This window comes from Rhea americana, unplaced genomic scaffold (genome assembly GCF_003343005.1).
Source record: "Rhea americana isolate MKP2758 unplaced genomic scaffold, rheAme1 scaffold_24, whole genome shotgun sequence".
NCBI classification, from domain to species: domain Eukaryota; kingdom Metazoa; phylum Chordata; class Aves; order Rheiformes; family Rheidae; genus Rhea; species Rhea americana.
In genome coordinates, this window is record NW_028186357.1 from 5,616,822 (window position 1) to 5,633,805 (window position 16,984).

The following is a 16,984-nucleotide window of genomic DNA, read 5'->3' on the forward strand; positions in this document are numbered from 1 at the left end:
TTCTTCACAAAATTACAATTTCACTAACGAATAATTACTATGATAAATTCAGCATGTCATGTTCTTGGGCCTACACACACACAAAAAAWAGATCATGTTTTGGCACTTGTATATAGCAGAACTTCTACTCTATTAATTTTCTTACACCGAATTTTTTTTWAAAAAAGAATGCCATCAAATACTCCTTTTCTTCCCTAAAATACATGGTAGGCCTGAACCATTGCATATGTTTCATCCACTTAACACAAAAACAGTATACATACAGCAGTTAATATTTGGGCTATGTATCTTGGGGCCAAAAAATAGGCAGGATTTTATCAAAAGGCAGATATAAACCAAAATTCACAACTGAGTCTTTAAAGAGGAATAGACTTCACTTCTCTGGCATGAAAAATAAATATACTGGGAGTTACAAAGCATTGAAATATTTAAGGAAGTTGGAATGAAAAGAATCAGATACTGCTTTAAAGTGCTTCAAGTTCTATAATAATTTTTCCTTTTTCCTCCTCTAAAAAAAGAAAATACTTCAGTAAGGGAAAAACATATTTTAATACAAAACAGAGAGCCTATGACTCAACAGTTTTTAAAGACATTGAAGAGTAACAGATTATCCTCTTTTTAAATGAGGGAGAGGGGAATTGCCATGGATAAGAAACTGAAAAAATGCTCCTCTCCACCCCCTCCAGCTACCACATAGGTATTTTAGACTATATTTGAAAGTGTTTCAAAATAAAAAATAGACTTTGCAGAGCAGAGGAACAAACTGCGCATTAACAGACTAATTAAATTTTCACTAAGTAAATTTTCACTAGTATCAGACTAGAATTTAAATCTCTTGGTTACACCACACAATGACTTACTTAAAAATAATATCCTCAATGAAAGTGATATGCTATTCGTATGAGCAGTTCTGAACCCTTTTACTCCATTACCAAATGACCTGAATTGCAAGATGGCCAGTTTTGACCAAGTTGAACATTTCTTAAATTGCCCATATTGGTATTGCCTGAAGTAAGAGTCAGTTCATTATCCTTTAGAAAAGATGAGAAAACAGAGAGCAGTAGAAAACAGAAACCGTAAGGAGTTATGAAAAGCTATCTGCATTTTCAAGCTGTTCACTTTTTGCTATGATCCCTCAATTTATGTTTTTTTTTTAGCTGTTTACCCTGTTTTAAATTAAAGTGATAGCACAAGACAGAAAATTGGTGATTAAAAGTGGTAAAACTTTGACCTCATAAATTTCAAATGAGGATCACAGGCTGTATGCTTGGTTGAACCAACTGTACAAATTCTGGTAATGGGCAGAACTTTAATTACAAAAATATCCTCTGGAGAGGACATGACGATGTAYAGAAGCTTGTTTAAACTTTAAGAAATTTCTCGGAAGCATGGCAGATCCGTGTATTCTGATGGCTGAAGATGCACAGCCTACTGCATCACGCAATAATGCGCACAGCCTCCAGAAGTCATTCGAATGTGGCACTATACATCATCCCAAACTAAATCTATCCAAAAAACCCACAAATTCAGTAGAGTCAAAGTTTAAGTACAGTACGAAGCTGGAAAACAGCCCCATGCTATCTAACATGCTGTGCAACAAGTGCCTTGCCTTTAGCACAGAGCAACCTGCAGAGAAGCTTCCGCCCCCAAACTCTCTGCAACAAGGCTGAGAAAATCCATACTGTTTGTTTATCTTGGGGATTATGAATAAAAAGAAAAAAAAAAAGCTACCTAAATATCCTTAAGGTTCAAAGGTCAAACACCACCAAAAAAAAAAAAAACACACAGAACACGATTCCTATCACTGTCAGGTTTCCTCAAAAAAAAATGCAAGCAGCATAAACATTGTTAGAGTCAAAGTAAGACAAACATGTAATTACCTAAACATCGTTTCTTTAAAAAAAGAGGCTACAATGACCAAGCAATTATTCACTTAGGAGCTGCATACTCCTCATTTTTCTGAATATTCTTCATTTTTGAGTACCTAACATTATAACCTTGAAGAAAATTATTTAACAAACTTTGTGTTCCTTTAAAACATAACCGAWGTTTCTCAACAGTCACTCACCCCTTGCACTAACCAACATGAATGGGAGGCTGTCCCCTACATGCACGCCAGTACTAGCAAAGAAGGCAGCAGACACCCAGAACAGCAGAGCAATGCCACCCCAAAGAACCTAGAATTGATGGGCCAGCAATGCCCATCTTTTTTTCAGGTAAGCTTCGTAGCAGCTAGGAGGGGAAAAGAAACAAACAAAACACACAAGTATACCAGTATTCGGCAACCGGCTGCCTAATCCCGTACACAGCCAGGGCACATGCAGCCGCCAGACCCCACCACGCCCTCAGGCGCAGAGGTCAGAAACTACAGCTGCTTTCCCCGCCCACCCGTGGGGCTTCCAGAAACTTCTCAGTTGCTAGGCAGACTCTGCCACATCAGCACGGCCCTGGCCGGATTCAGCCAATCCCGCTTGCTCTGGGGTCGTCGTTTTATTCCGATTGGTGCATCCGAACTCCCATTCCGCTCCTTGCGTCCCGCGCCCTCTCCCAGCCCGGCCCGGCCTCGCGCCCTCCCTGCCAGTCACGCGCGGGGCGAGGGGGGTCCCGCGCTCGGGGCGCCCGCTGTGGCGTTAGTGAGGAGAGAGGGCGGGAGGGGGGAGTCGGGGCTGGCAGAGGGGGATCTGCTGCTAAGTGAGGCGTGTTCCCAGCTGCTCCCTCTCCTGTCCTCCACATTCCYGAAGGTGAGGCAGTAGAGAGGAAAGGCTGTAGGTATTCGGGACACGCAGAGGAAGGTACAAGATTAAATTACTTTGTAATGGTGTTCTGCAGAGGAAGTGAAGTATGGAGGGCTCTTGTTTCTTAGCCCTTTAATGCCAGGCTGTCACCCCATTTGGGGAAAAGGTCTGCTAGAGGAGCATCCCAGCTACTGTTACTCATTTTGGCTTTGCTTTCCCCYGGCTTATCTCCATGGTGTTTTGGGGGTAGAGTATACTTACTTTAGGAAAACTCATACGGATGTCAAGATTCAGCCAATGCTATCTCCTTAGCAAGAAYGGAGAAAACATGCAGTCCATGCACAAGAATGCCAGTACTTTCTAAGGAAAAGATTGTCTTTTGTACCCCCAAAAAGACAAAAGCAAGAGTCTGCTTTCAGAATTGATAAACATTTTACCCTGTCCTTTCTACAACTGTTCTCACATAGCCCAAATCAGAGATAAGCATCCAAACTGGAAAACACTGATTTACGTAACTCAATCATAGAAATGTCAGATAAAGACCACAGTAGGTGAGTCTCCATGTCCTTTCRGGAATTGGTTTTTATCCAAGAAAAAGACCTAGGAGCAATGACAAGTGACCAATTCCTTAAAAAGTCATAACTTTCTTACTTTAATCTGTGAGAAACAAAGTTGTTAGCTAAACCAGAGAAGCTAGAGGAAAATCAGCAGTAGTCAGCATGACAGTACAGATGACTTGYGGGGACTGTAACTGCTTGGCCTCTAAGTGAAGGTTAGAGGGATTTCCAAGGCATTAGTCCCAGTTTTATATTTGCTTTTATATCAGCTCAATRGACTGCAAAGAGTAAAAAGCAGAGAAGCTGCCCCAACTATTTTTTCTACCAGAGCAGCCACAGTGGTGCTATATCCTCAGGTGCGACTTTGAGCAGAAACACAGAACTGAGTCTAAGGAATTTCAATCCTGAATGTTGTGGGGTTTTTTTGTTTGTTTTTTGTTTTTTTTTTTAATATGTCCATGGAGAAGAATTACAAGGTAGGGCTCGATAAGGCAACGTGTGATTCTAGAATGAGGAAATGGCTATGCCACTTCCCAGCTGCTACTCAATTCTTAGAGCACCAAAAAGTAGACAGCCACTCCAAGTCAGTCTTCAGARAAACACAAAATCTGATTTCCATCATTCTGCAATGATCCAACCCCAGGAGTTCATTGTGGCCTGTCCTTTCATGTTCATATCCTCGTAGTTGGATTCTTTAGAGCCATAGAAAAGGACTGTATAACACTGTGAGAAAGCGCTCCTTTCCACAGACTTTTTGTGGAAGTTAACAGGACTTATGCAATACTACTAGATAGGTGATTGTGTAGTTACAATAGAATTAGCTAATTAAAGTGGAAATGGGAAATATCCACTGTTCTGTTTTGGCAGGGAACACAGAAAAATTAGGCACTGCTTGTATGAAGTTACCCCGAGCCATTTATATCTGTAACTTCAGGTCTTTYCTCTGAGTTAAGGATTACAATCTCTTTTGAAGATAGTATTAACAAAAGAAAAACAAATAATAGGCATTTTTAGTTTTTAGATGGCAGTTATATTCTGAAATTAGGCTTTGGAAAATGGTATCTTCTCCCCTTGATCTTCTTCTGATCAAATTTGACCTGAATAACTCTTCAGCCCATTCTAGTTCATGGCAAAGTCAAAGTTTCATTTCAACAAAGAGTGAAACCAGAAATTAAATTAGAATAAATCAATTTTCGGTTGTTTTTTATAGTGTTATCCTTCTAAAGCAAGTATGAAGGAGTAGATGGGATTCTGTCCCTTCTTGAGCCTCAATATCAAATGTTTATTGAATCAGCTCAATTTGTTGAGGATTACTAAAGATGCAAAAAGTACGTACATCTATTACATTTATTATTACATCTATTTTTTTGCTACTTAAAGAATATTTGGGAAAAGCATTGTGCCGTCCTATCCTCTRAGAAAGGTAGACATGTTTTAGCTGAACAATGGCTTCACTCTGTGGATGGTAAAGACCGCTCAACACCTACTATCTCTCCTAAAAGATGGAGCAAAGATAGAGGAGATGAGACAGCTACAAAGCCAGGAAATTTGTTCAGTTTATCCACTAATTTTTATGAAATTCTGTGGACTATGTGTATTGTCACACATTTTTCAGATAAAATAGATAAGAAGTGTATCTATCTTTTACATCACATGGTATGAAAAGGAAAGAGAGTGATCACTGTCTATTTTAATCTGGACTCTGTAGCCACAAGAACAGAAAATAMAAATAGTAGAATGAAATTGAAAAAAATCTTTTAGTGAAAGCAGAAGGTATAGGAATACTGTTGAAGAAACACTGGAAATCCATTTCCTTGAACTTTTTAAAAGTAGCCAGACAAGCCATTAGTAAAACCAATGTAAGGAATARTCCTACAATAGCAAAGCTGACTACATGACTTTATGCATCATTTCCATTTTTCTTTCTCCTGCAATTCTTATAATAATCTTAYCATTGTGTAACCATCACAAGCTGCATCATCAGAAGCAATGGTTAGCTATTCTCAGACCACTTTTAAATTATTCACAGCAACTATGTTTCCATTTCTCTGATTCATTCTTTTAAAAATAACAGGAAATAAAAAATGTGGAAATGAAAGAGTTACAACATTACATTTTTAGAAAAAAGGGAAAGCTGAAAAATTATCTAATCTATTATTACTTTTCTCAGTAATGCAAGAAACATGTAGTCCTCTTACTGAACAATGCATTAAAACTGAACTCAAGCATTAAAAAAAGACTTGCTCTGTGCTGGACAGATCCATGGATTCTTTTCTGCTACTCTTTTACCAGAAAAAGGACCTGAGTGAAGGTGAAGCTTTGCTGATCAAACTCTACTGTAAGAGTAGCCCCAAAAAATAAACTTGGCATAAACCTTTTAGTGCATCTTGTTCAGGAGGGATATTTTTAAGTTCTATGACATAGAATTCAACAGTACTTTCTTGTTTAAAAATAAAATAAGATAAAATACTCAATAAAAATAGGACCATCAGTTCAACTCAAGCTTTTCATCAGAAATCTGAGAATAATTTACAAAGGTAACTGACTTTTYATTATCCTTTAGGGAAGCGAGTACTGAAGCAAAAGGAGAAAAGAATCTTGCCAATATCTCATGTCAATGTAGCAGAATTGAGATCTGAACCCAAAAAGCCTACGCACCAGTTCACACTGCCATCCAGAAACTGGGTAAGTTTATAAAGGGAGTAAGTCCTCCATTTCACTGTCTTCGTTATTTTTAGGGTTTTTTTAATAGTATTACAAAGCAAGACTGTAACAGGAAAATAGACTGTTCTTTCTAGAAAGTGTTATAGAAGGCAAGGACAAAAACATGAAAAAGGGATCAGGATGCTACAGTCTTTTCATGGTACAAGAGTATTCCATGTGTAGAACTCCTCCAAAGGTTGAGTAAATTGGTTTCAGGACTGTAGCCCATATAGAAATACATATATATAAAAGCTTTTGAAAGAATAGTCTGTCTCAAGATCTCTATAGTAATAAACTATTGGACAGAATGTCTTACACAGTCTTCTAAAAGCAATTTAGAATTACTTGGATACATGCCAGCTGGACTGAAAGCTGGCTGAAGAACTKCAAACAAATGGTGATGTTACACAGTAATGCATCAAGTTGTCTGCTCAAGCACCAGAAAGAGCAGTGTTCTGTCAAGTCTTATTTAAAGCATTACTTTGCTCTGGAAAGTGACAAGATAAAATGGCACCTTCGTTCTCAACAAATCTGATCTGTGTATGTACCCAGTCATATCTAATTAGTGGCAAAAGTTTATTCTTGTTACTCTTGCAGAGCGAAAATAGTTTGGAATTAACTGGAGGGTACTGCTGGTAGTACATCATCAAAACAGTTTGCTAAGTTCCAATCAGTTATAGCTGTACAATTCCAGGCAAAACAGTGGAGGTTACACAGGTGCCACTGGACTCTTAGTTCAGCAAACTGACTCTTTATTACTAGTAATAGTGCCCAAGATGGAAAGAAACCTGACTCAGAACAAAACCTGAGCTTTCCAGACTGACAGACAGAGCCCTCTTCTTGAAGAATWAAGCACATTCAGTAAAGCTTCAAAGTTCAACAGTCATGGAGCCCCATAATATTACATGTACCAGATCACTTTTCACAGTGAATTGAAATAGCAAGCTCATTAGTGATTTAATAGTGGCAAGCTTCAGCCTGCAAAAGTTAAAAATCTTGGTGAGTTTAATATATAGTATTGGAATTCAGTATACTATAGTATTTGGAATTTAATATATAGGATAAACTGGCCCTTCAGTTTAATTTCAGAGTTTGAGTAATTCTTCTCTTCAATCTTCTTAAAATTTTTYGACATTCGATGTCTTAAAGTGTGTGTAAGCTGATTTAAGTGGAATTATCTGAAGTGATCAAGGAGAATATACATTGTGATCTGGTACTTGTCTTCTTAGCCATAATGCTAGTGAATATCCTAAAAACTGTATCAAAGCCAATAGGTGATTTTGATCTATCTGAAAATAAATTAAGCTAAATAATAAAATAAACTAAGCCGGATATGTACCATATATTACAATGCTAAAGGCTGTAACATACTACACATAATGGATTTCTTGTGGTTCATAAGTTAGCCCCAAGTATTGACTGCACATGATTGATAGAATCTAGTACRAATAAGCAATGGAGAGGAGTTTCAGCAGACTCCAAATTCTAAACTACTAATTTTCCAAAAAAGTACCAAGTAAACAAAAAATGTATTACAAAAAATAAAATCAATGAGAAATAAAGTGAAGAAAACAGAGAATATTCTGGCAAATTGTGATATTGTAAAAGGTATATTTTGATATAATGATCACCACAGCCTCATTAATAACCAGAAGACTGACTTGCCCAATGAAAGCTATCTTCCTACTTCATACAAGAGTTTTCTAGCAAATACATAGGAAGCAAGAATGTACGACAGTSAGTTTTCCCCCATGCTACAAGATGTCCTATATGCTGCTGCAGCAAGTCATATGTAATTGCTTGCAAGAGTGTGACTGGTATAAGGACTTATTTGTCTTTTCCATTTAGAATTGGACATTTCCCAGGAGAAGGCTTTACTGACAGCTATTGTCCAATGGCCAACATTAAGAGAGAATAYCATCCATTTTTATCTTGTCATTCCATTCCCCAAATGTGAAACAAACTGTTTCTACAGCAACTATGGATTAAAAAAAAAAAAAAAATCAGAAAAACAGAAGCAAACATCCCCTAACCATATGAAATCTTAGTAGTACAACTGAGTTGCTCTCCAGGCTGCAGAATGTTTTCATTAAAAAGAAAAAAAAAAAGATCTCTATCACAGTTCTCCACAAAAAAAGAGACTCTCTGAATATGAGTTTCATTGTTTCATGCAGAGAACTGGTGTTCACTTTTGCCATCCTTTTTTTGTACATTTCAGCATGTTCATGCAATTCCAAACTTCAGATCTCATTTTGTTATTGTGACCTGCAAAATGCCATCAAAATATGAGGCTGAGATCTAAAAGGTACTGCCATGCTGAATTATAAAAACAGATTCAGTAGCAATACCAGAACTTTAATTAAAAAGATATTATTTCTCCTTACARACCTTGATTCCTTTATTGTCTTACACCAGGTCTCAATATGACTATTGCATACTTTAAAAAGTGATTATTCTTAGAATAACCATACAAAAGTAATWGCTGAACTTTGCCTTTCAATTAAAGTGCCATGCTCGCTTCCATCATTTCAAAACTAATCCTGACATCAAAACATCAACATCTTTTTTTTTTCTTTAAGAAACCCAAAAGATGCTGTCAACTTACTCTAAAAAAGTCACCAATTCTGTTGATTATAACTGAACCTTAGTAAACTTTACCTAATTCTCCTTTCACTTCATTGCTTGTCAGTGCCCATAGGAGAACAGCATGGTATAAAAACAAATTGTTGTCACTGAAAATCAGTAAATGTGACTGAATAAACAGAAAGAGATCAAATGGGTAAAGAAACTGCCATTATTATCACTATTTTGTTAGGTGGAATCACACTTTGGAACACCACATAGTGATGTTTTAAATATCTCTGCAGATATGTACTTCTATTGCCTAATTTTCCTCATTGTTAAGGACTTTTTTCCCTAATGTCTGATTTAAATGTTTCCTTTTATGCAGTAATTTCACGCTATTGCTCCTTATTATGCCATTGTCAGCCACTGTCAATAACACAACAGGGATTCTTGCTGCTCAGTTATTTGTAGACAGTTATGTCTCTATCATAGTCCCCCTTTGACTTCTTTKCCTGGTTGTGCATATCAAAGTGTGGTTCTGTCTGCAAAGTGTAAGTGTATATAATGGGATATGGTATTTATCATCCATCATTTGCCTTTGTACCAAAATGATACACAATTTGCATGTCAAAAGCCTTTCTCCCACTTCTCCAACTGCTAGAGCAGCAAACTCAGTCTGGGATCTGAAAGTCAAGCTGTGTTCCTTCTGCTTCATACATCATCTTTCTAATAAAAGTTCTACAATGCGACCCAGCTGCAATTCTGCTGATGACGCATGCAATGAAATATATACCAGCTCACAGTATCATTGGCTTAACARTCATAACAGAAGTGGAAACTGGATGTCAGTCAAGTGATTGTGAGTGGCTTCAGTTAATCACCTAGCACAGAGAATTAWTTTTTTAAGGTTTAAATTTGTGAAATTAGTCTGATGCTGACTAAGGTGCCATAGCAAGTAAGTTATCTAAGGTTTGCTGGCTTGATTAGATCATGGCACAGATAGTTTAATGCAGATTTCATAAATAACATTTGGTTCTTATGATTAAGCTTTGCTTCATGTACCATATGTGTATCATGGTTGGTTGTTTCCTAAAATATCCAGCAATGCAGACTAAATATTAAAGTGCAGAAAAGTTTCTCTGTCATTATTTTTGGTTTTGGATTTTTTTTTTCTTTTAAAGAAGGCACCTGATTCCAGATATCTTTTCTGGAAACAGTTGACTATGAGGAGTTCAGAAGTCTTCAAAGTAATGTTCTATTTCTCTGCTTACCCATACACAGTGTAAGGATTGAAAGGTCAGAACAAGCACAAAGCACGGAGTAGTAAGATTTTCTTTGGAATCATTGTGATGCATGCTCGGGGAGAAAAATAGGTGCTAGAATAGAGGAAAAATTAGATACTAGAACTGGACTATATTGCTTTCATAAGGAAAATATTAAAAAGGAATGCAGGAAAGTAAGGTAAGCTGGAACACACAATTGAGCAATGACTTAGAGCTATGAATACTAAAAAAAATTGAATCAAAACAATTAATGGAATTTTCATGAATAGAGTAATACTTAAGAAACATTGCAGCAAAACACATAGAGCAAACAGTATTAGTATAGTAATTGAATTGCTTTTACACCTCAGTTAGCCAGTGCTTAACAGCTTTGGTGAATCAAGACCTAAGCTTGAATGCATCATTAGGTATGCTAGAGACCTGGTCTACCTATTTTAAAGAACATACATTGGTCATACAGTGTCAAAATGTATTTATTATAATCGCGTCATGCTTCGGCTGAGAGGTTATTTGAAGMAATGCTGGTAATTTCGAAATGCAGATATGGATACCTTTCCTAAAGCTTAGCCAACCTCTCAGATTATTACTTTTTAAATATATTTAATATAAACTTTTAATAGTGACTGTTAATGCACTACTGAGCTACTCTCTATTTGTGGTATTTTAAATTTGATTGAAAACAGTTAGCAGAAGAGAGAGATGCCTATGAGCATTCATTAAAATGAGGCCTGTGAATTGTGACTGCTGAATTTTCACTGTACATCTGGAACAGTTTACACTGATGGCACAGTTTTCAATCATAATATAAAAGGGACTTCTCCCTATAAAAGTTATGCTGGCAACAAATAAAATGTATTAAATTTTTCCAAAACTCCCATTTAAAAAGCAATAGCTTGTTACCCAGGGGAGATTTCTATATCACATGAAAATGGCTGATGGACAATTTCATTTATTGTTTAGTGTAACAGCTTGTAAATCCCTCTCCTCTAACAAACACACAGTTGCAAAAGCTGACTCCTAAGATGATTGACCCTAAAGGTTGTACTAGCAGAATCCCCCCTTTTTTACCTAAGGATATAATTTTCATTTCATCCAATTGAAAATGGACATTAAAAGATAGTGTGATGATAAATTAAAAAAGTATATATAGATTTGCATTACTGGAAGAACTATGATACTGTTTTTTCTTTGGACTGAAAAGCTACCAAGGCAGTCAGCTGATTAATCACATGTGGCTCTCAAATGGACCTTAGGAAGAAATGCTCACACTGAAAAACATATCCAGAAAACAATATCAGTATCAAAGTGTACAGTATCAAAAGTACAAAAAGTACAAAAGTACAAAAGTATTGAAGTACAGTATCAAAAGTGAGCACATTCAGTTTTATTTTCATTAAACCAAGTTCAAATCCAGTGAAACAAGTGGAGTAAGGAGGAGTATTAAGGTTTTGGGTTTTTTTATATTTGAAAGTTTTGTTGCTACCTGATTTTTTTAATAATAAATGGGCCAGAAGAAGCTTAATCAAAATTGAAATATGATGCAGAAGAGGAAAAGTAGTGTAAACTTAGAACAGTTTAAACAGTAGAAATCTTTAGACTAGGTTAATCCATTCTAGGTACCCAGTAGTCTGAAGAAAAGGTTAACTTATACTTTCTGAATTTCTGTCATAGAAATGAATATATTATGAGATGAGAAATAAAATTTCTCTGAAATTTTATTCTCTCTCTGAAATGAGAAATAACACTCATTCTTCTGTGCTATAAGTCTAGGTAAAATTAATGCAAAAGAATTCCAAATTATTTTAAGTTGTTTTAGCCTGTAGTCTTACATCATTCCCAGTATTGCTTCTTTGCTTTTATCTATACACAACTCTATACAGTTATGAGGAGTCAAATAAGCATACTAACAAAAGTAGCTCTTGGGACAAGATCAAAATCCCTCTTTGGCTTAAATTAGCAATACTTACTTCAACAAGAGAAGTAAAAAAAAACAAATCTGAATATACAATAATGTGTCATTACAAAATAACTACTTAGAAAAATCTGGAGTTGAACTTAATTGCTCAGATCCATCATTAGTGCTCATGTACTTTACTTGGCATTTATGCATATGCAATATTTTAGGCTTTTGTGTCAGTGTGCATCTTGAATCATGAATTACTGGGTTAATGTCTAACAGTATATCTAAAAAATGGACTATTTAACAAATACAGAAGAAAATACGAATTAATCATTTGATTTAATCCAGTAATGCTAAGTAACGTAAATAACGTGTGTAATACTTATGACCACTTTCAGAACATTATTTGGGATAATCATGGTGATTATGTCTCAACTAGACATTGTTTATGTAAACAGAACTGTAATAATACCTCAGATACATGAAATATATCGACAGATATCTCAGTACATTTGTAAACCTCTTGCATCCAACAAGGAAAGTGTCTCCACAAGAAATACTGTAGGTATTCTTGTATATATGTTGTTCTTATCACAACATTTGTTACAGAAAAAGCACAAAATAATAGAGCACCTGAAAACATATAGTGTTTTTTAAACAGGATAGCTTTGTGCATTCTTCCAACTTCCAGGTAGTCATTTGAAAACTCAAGGTACTTTAAAAGGGTAATCCCTGCCATTTAGTTCTTAGCAAATATAATGTATACTAACAGAAAGATTAAAATTAGCACTAGTACTCACAAATCAGTCTCAAGAAAATTATAGACTGTATGTAGGTAGATGATTCCTCATCATTGTATTTATGCATATTCAAAACTTAATAAGAGCTATGTGCTCTGCATGTCCCATTTACATCTCTAAAGGTTCAACAACAGGGTATTCAGAAATTCAAGGTCTCCATGACAATAACATGGTTGAGTATCTGCTTCCACTGAATAAAAAGTGATGGCCATATTTTTATTCTATTTGGCACTGGTTATCTTTGAGTATAGTCACAGATCAGCTGTCTTTGAGATCTTCATATTCCATCATATTTTCACCTATTAACATGTTTCCTAGAAGGGGAGAGGTTTTATTTTTTGGTAGGAATTAAAAATCAAGGTTGTTTGTTGCATGAAAGAAAAAACGGGGATTAGAAACGACTTCAGAAAAGATGTTGTTATACCTGTGAATTTCTAATACAAATGAATCAAGTATTCAAGTAACTTCAACTTTGTTTGTACTTTGGAATACTGGGTCAAGACAAGCCATATAAACAAGCTTTTTTTTTTTTTTTTTTTTTTTTTTTTTTTTTTTTTAAATCTAGTTCATCAGAGTTTTCTATTCAAAAGGCTTTTTTTTTTCCTTCCTTTTTTTACTTTCCTGGTCAACCGCTAAAAAAAATACCATAGTCCAAAAAAACCTGCACCGCAGACTTTGTATGAACAAAGCTTGTGTTTTTAACAGCCAACATTGGCTCAAGAAAGATGTCACACTGTCCATGCAACAAAGCTAAAGCTAATTGATAGTTCTGGTTGTCAAAGCAACATTTCACAATACCACTTGATACATCTAGCCTTCCTATTCAATTATTGTGGTGATATTTTAGGTAGAATTGTGTTCCGCCATCCTGTTTTTCATTCTTGATTCTCAATAAATAAATCTTACTTAGTCCTTGGGTTAAACAAAAACAAAAAAAGAGAGAGAAAGAGGATGAGGAGATGAGAAGATATTAAGTGGCATTAAACTCCTTTGTATTTCTCATCATAAAACTGCTGAAGGACTGAAAAAGGAGTGAGGTATTTTGCATTTCCTTGGCATTTGCCACAGTTCATGTTTTCACTGCTGGAGAACCAAGCAAGCAAGCAACATTTTGTTGACTCTTCTTTGGGGTGAACAAGTAGATAAAAGCTACTCCTTTCAACAYGTATGTTTTCAAAATACAGTAAACTACGCTTCTTTCTCACTGCCATTTGACCTACAAACAAGTATTGCATTTCATATCAAAAGCCTTTAAAAAGTTGACCAGGTTTCTGAAATTTCACTTGTAAGATTTAATGAAACACTGATAGTGGTTTTCATTCCTCTTGTATAGTGAATATAGTGTATGCCTGCCATTTTTCATTCATTTGTTACTTAATCAAATATCTATATATCCGTTTGGAATTATGAACATTGACAATTGCATTTACACTGCAATAGAAAACTACATATATTATTTTCATATCTAAAAAAATCACAAACTTCTATGCATTTTATTTATGGCATAGACTTATAATTCATCAACACACCTGCAAACAATACTTAAAAGTCTTCAATTAATGTTATTGGAGAACCCTGAGGAATTTGCAACTTACTGCATAGAAGTAATTGATTACTAAGTGTAAGAAAAGAAAACGAGAAGGAATCGAACAATGGATTAGTATGACATTTGGCACTTTGTAGTACCAAAAATCAACATCAAATTTCATGTCACCAAAGTTTCCCTTTAGCGTTCTAAGTGAAAGCTCTATGTTCTCTGTACCATATATATCTGAATCTGCTCCCCTGTCTTAATCATACAAGCCACTTCCTAGCAAACATTGCATCTATGGCACTGCATATAGCAATACATGTAAACTGGAGTACGTAGTTCAGTACAAACAGAAATACAATAGTTTTATTCGTATATATAACAACTGTATGAATATAGTTTCATTATAAAAGTGTGAGTCAAACCAAGATGAGTGTCGTGTCCCAGCTTTCCAATTGACTTAAGGTAGGAGAACCATGCAATAGGTGCCAGGCCATGCACACTAAGAGATATGACCTCATCTTAGTCACTCCATTTCTGTCTGTTGGAGATGATGCTTTGGTTCATAAGAACTCAGCAAAAGGGCCATTTGTAGATGCTGAGGTGTAATAGCTGCGGAAATAKTGTGAACTGTTCAGAGCTGACCTTCTGTTTCTTCTGAAGACTTGTCTAACAGTTGCATCATTCTGGCCTTGGTCATTTGGGAGCAAAAACTGTCCTGCTTTTACMACTTTTTAGAGCAGAAACTGTTAAAGATTTGCTGCATGCTCCYTGCTGAGGATCACTCTCGGGTCATAGCTTAGATTTCTAGATCAGAATTTAATACTGAGAAACCTAAAAAAAATAAAAATAAAAATAAAATAAATAAACCACACAAGAAAGGCATTTAAAACTTAAGTATTGTTTATCAATGAGAAAATGCATGTCTTTGGTTTTAAGCATGGTACTTTATTCATAAGCTCGCAACACAGGATAATACTCTACCTGAAAGAATTATACAAAGGAATTTATTGGAATAATTGCAGCCCCTAGTGAACAGACCTAATTACTAAACTGCTATGGAAACATCAACACAGTTATGGAAACATCAGCACAGTTCCAGGATATTGATAGCTTTTGTTATTTCCAAAACAGAGAAGAAGAAATATTCAGGTAAAGCAATAATGCCTAAAAATTGTAGAGGAAAGTGTAGTCATACCTTTAAAGAACATCGCTCTTGTAAGGAACTTCTGTGCTTATCAGCATGTATTATCTGCACCTTTTATTCACAGTCATTACAAAATACATTAAAGCAAAACAGAAGTCATTTGTTGACATTCTCTCCAGTATTATTGTCTTTCCTCAAACCACTGAGGGGAAAAATTGCCTAGGATGTTTAATCATAGGGCCAAATAAAATACGGGAGATACGATGAAAGCAAGAAATGTCAACAGGGATCATAACTCAGATGCTCTCAGGGATCAATGGCCATAATGGGGGGAAGGTTACACTAGTATAAATCTGGAGGTAGCATTGAATCACAAAGTGGTTGAGGTTAGAAGGGACCTCTGGAGATCATCTTGTCCTACCTCCCTGCTCAGCCAGGGTCACCTAAAGCATGTTAGACAGGATCGCATCCACGTCGGTTCTGATTGTCTCCAGAGGAGACTCCACAACCAATGTTATCACTTAAAGCCTTCTGGATCGTAACTGTCTTATWAAATAAATAAATAAATAAAATCACACAACCACACCTCATTGTCTAGAAAGAGGTTGTTGCAGACACTCTGTTTATTTAGCTGACAGCCTGACACAGAGATGTTATAATAAAAAGGAAGCGTAACCAGGTTGTCAGGCATATTGTATTTTTTGGATTTAAATGAGAAATCTGTCAACTTCTTCCAGTTTTACAGGAAATGAGTTATCATTTCCTTTAACAGCACCCACTCTTCCATTTTTTTTCTTTCCACATAGAAGATAAGGTCCCTTATATTACCTCCTTGCAACCAGATGAAAAGAAATAATCTTGGCTGTTTGCCCAAGAGCTTCACATGTCAAAGTCAGAAGCTCAGTCAGAAGAGTAGCTCCTTGCAGTATATATGCATCAGCTTCAGAGCATATGCTCAGCAGGGCCAAACTACCCTGATACATCAGATTCCCTATGCAAGCAGTGTAGGACTAATCTAAACATCACTGTGACTTTTATAATCCTCTCTAGTCTCAACCCCCTCAGGAACAGGGATGACTATTTAATCTGTAATAAATACATTTATTCTATAACTTGTGGACAGTACATTCTGGATTCAGGGCATGCTCAAGTCACTACTTATTTCTATCTACTTAGATCTAGATATACAAACATATCATTGAAATTTAAGATTTCTGAGCATGGAAACAGCAGCCCTTGCCACAATCTCCACTGAGAATGCTTTAGAGCGCATAAAAGCCAAATTCAAACTCGTGTCAGAAAGAAATAATTTTAAACAGAGCAACCTTCATCTTCATTTCATCCCACTGATGTGATGCAGAAAAGGCCTTTTATGAGGGAAGGATGATTCTCAAATGTTTGAAGGTTCATTTCAAAAGCTTTTTGAATGATTATCCAAAGCAGCCCTTTGGTTTAAAGAGTAGTCAGGAGTCATTTTTTATCTCCCGAGACGACCATCCCTATTTGGGTTACTCGGCAATGCCTTTCCCATATCATACTTCCATTCTACTCCTAGGTACCTGATGGGAGTGCAGAGACATGCAAATTATTAATTTACAGACAAAAAGGTGGAAAAAAGCTTTTGAACTAGAGAAGAAAATTTAGTTTGGTTCACTTAAAAATATCACTAAGGGATGAGGTGAATCACTCATCTGAATGGCAAGAAATCATTTATTAATCGCTTGGTCACAATGATATTAGGCTTTACTTTCTTCAGTTTTAAT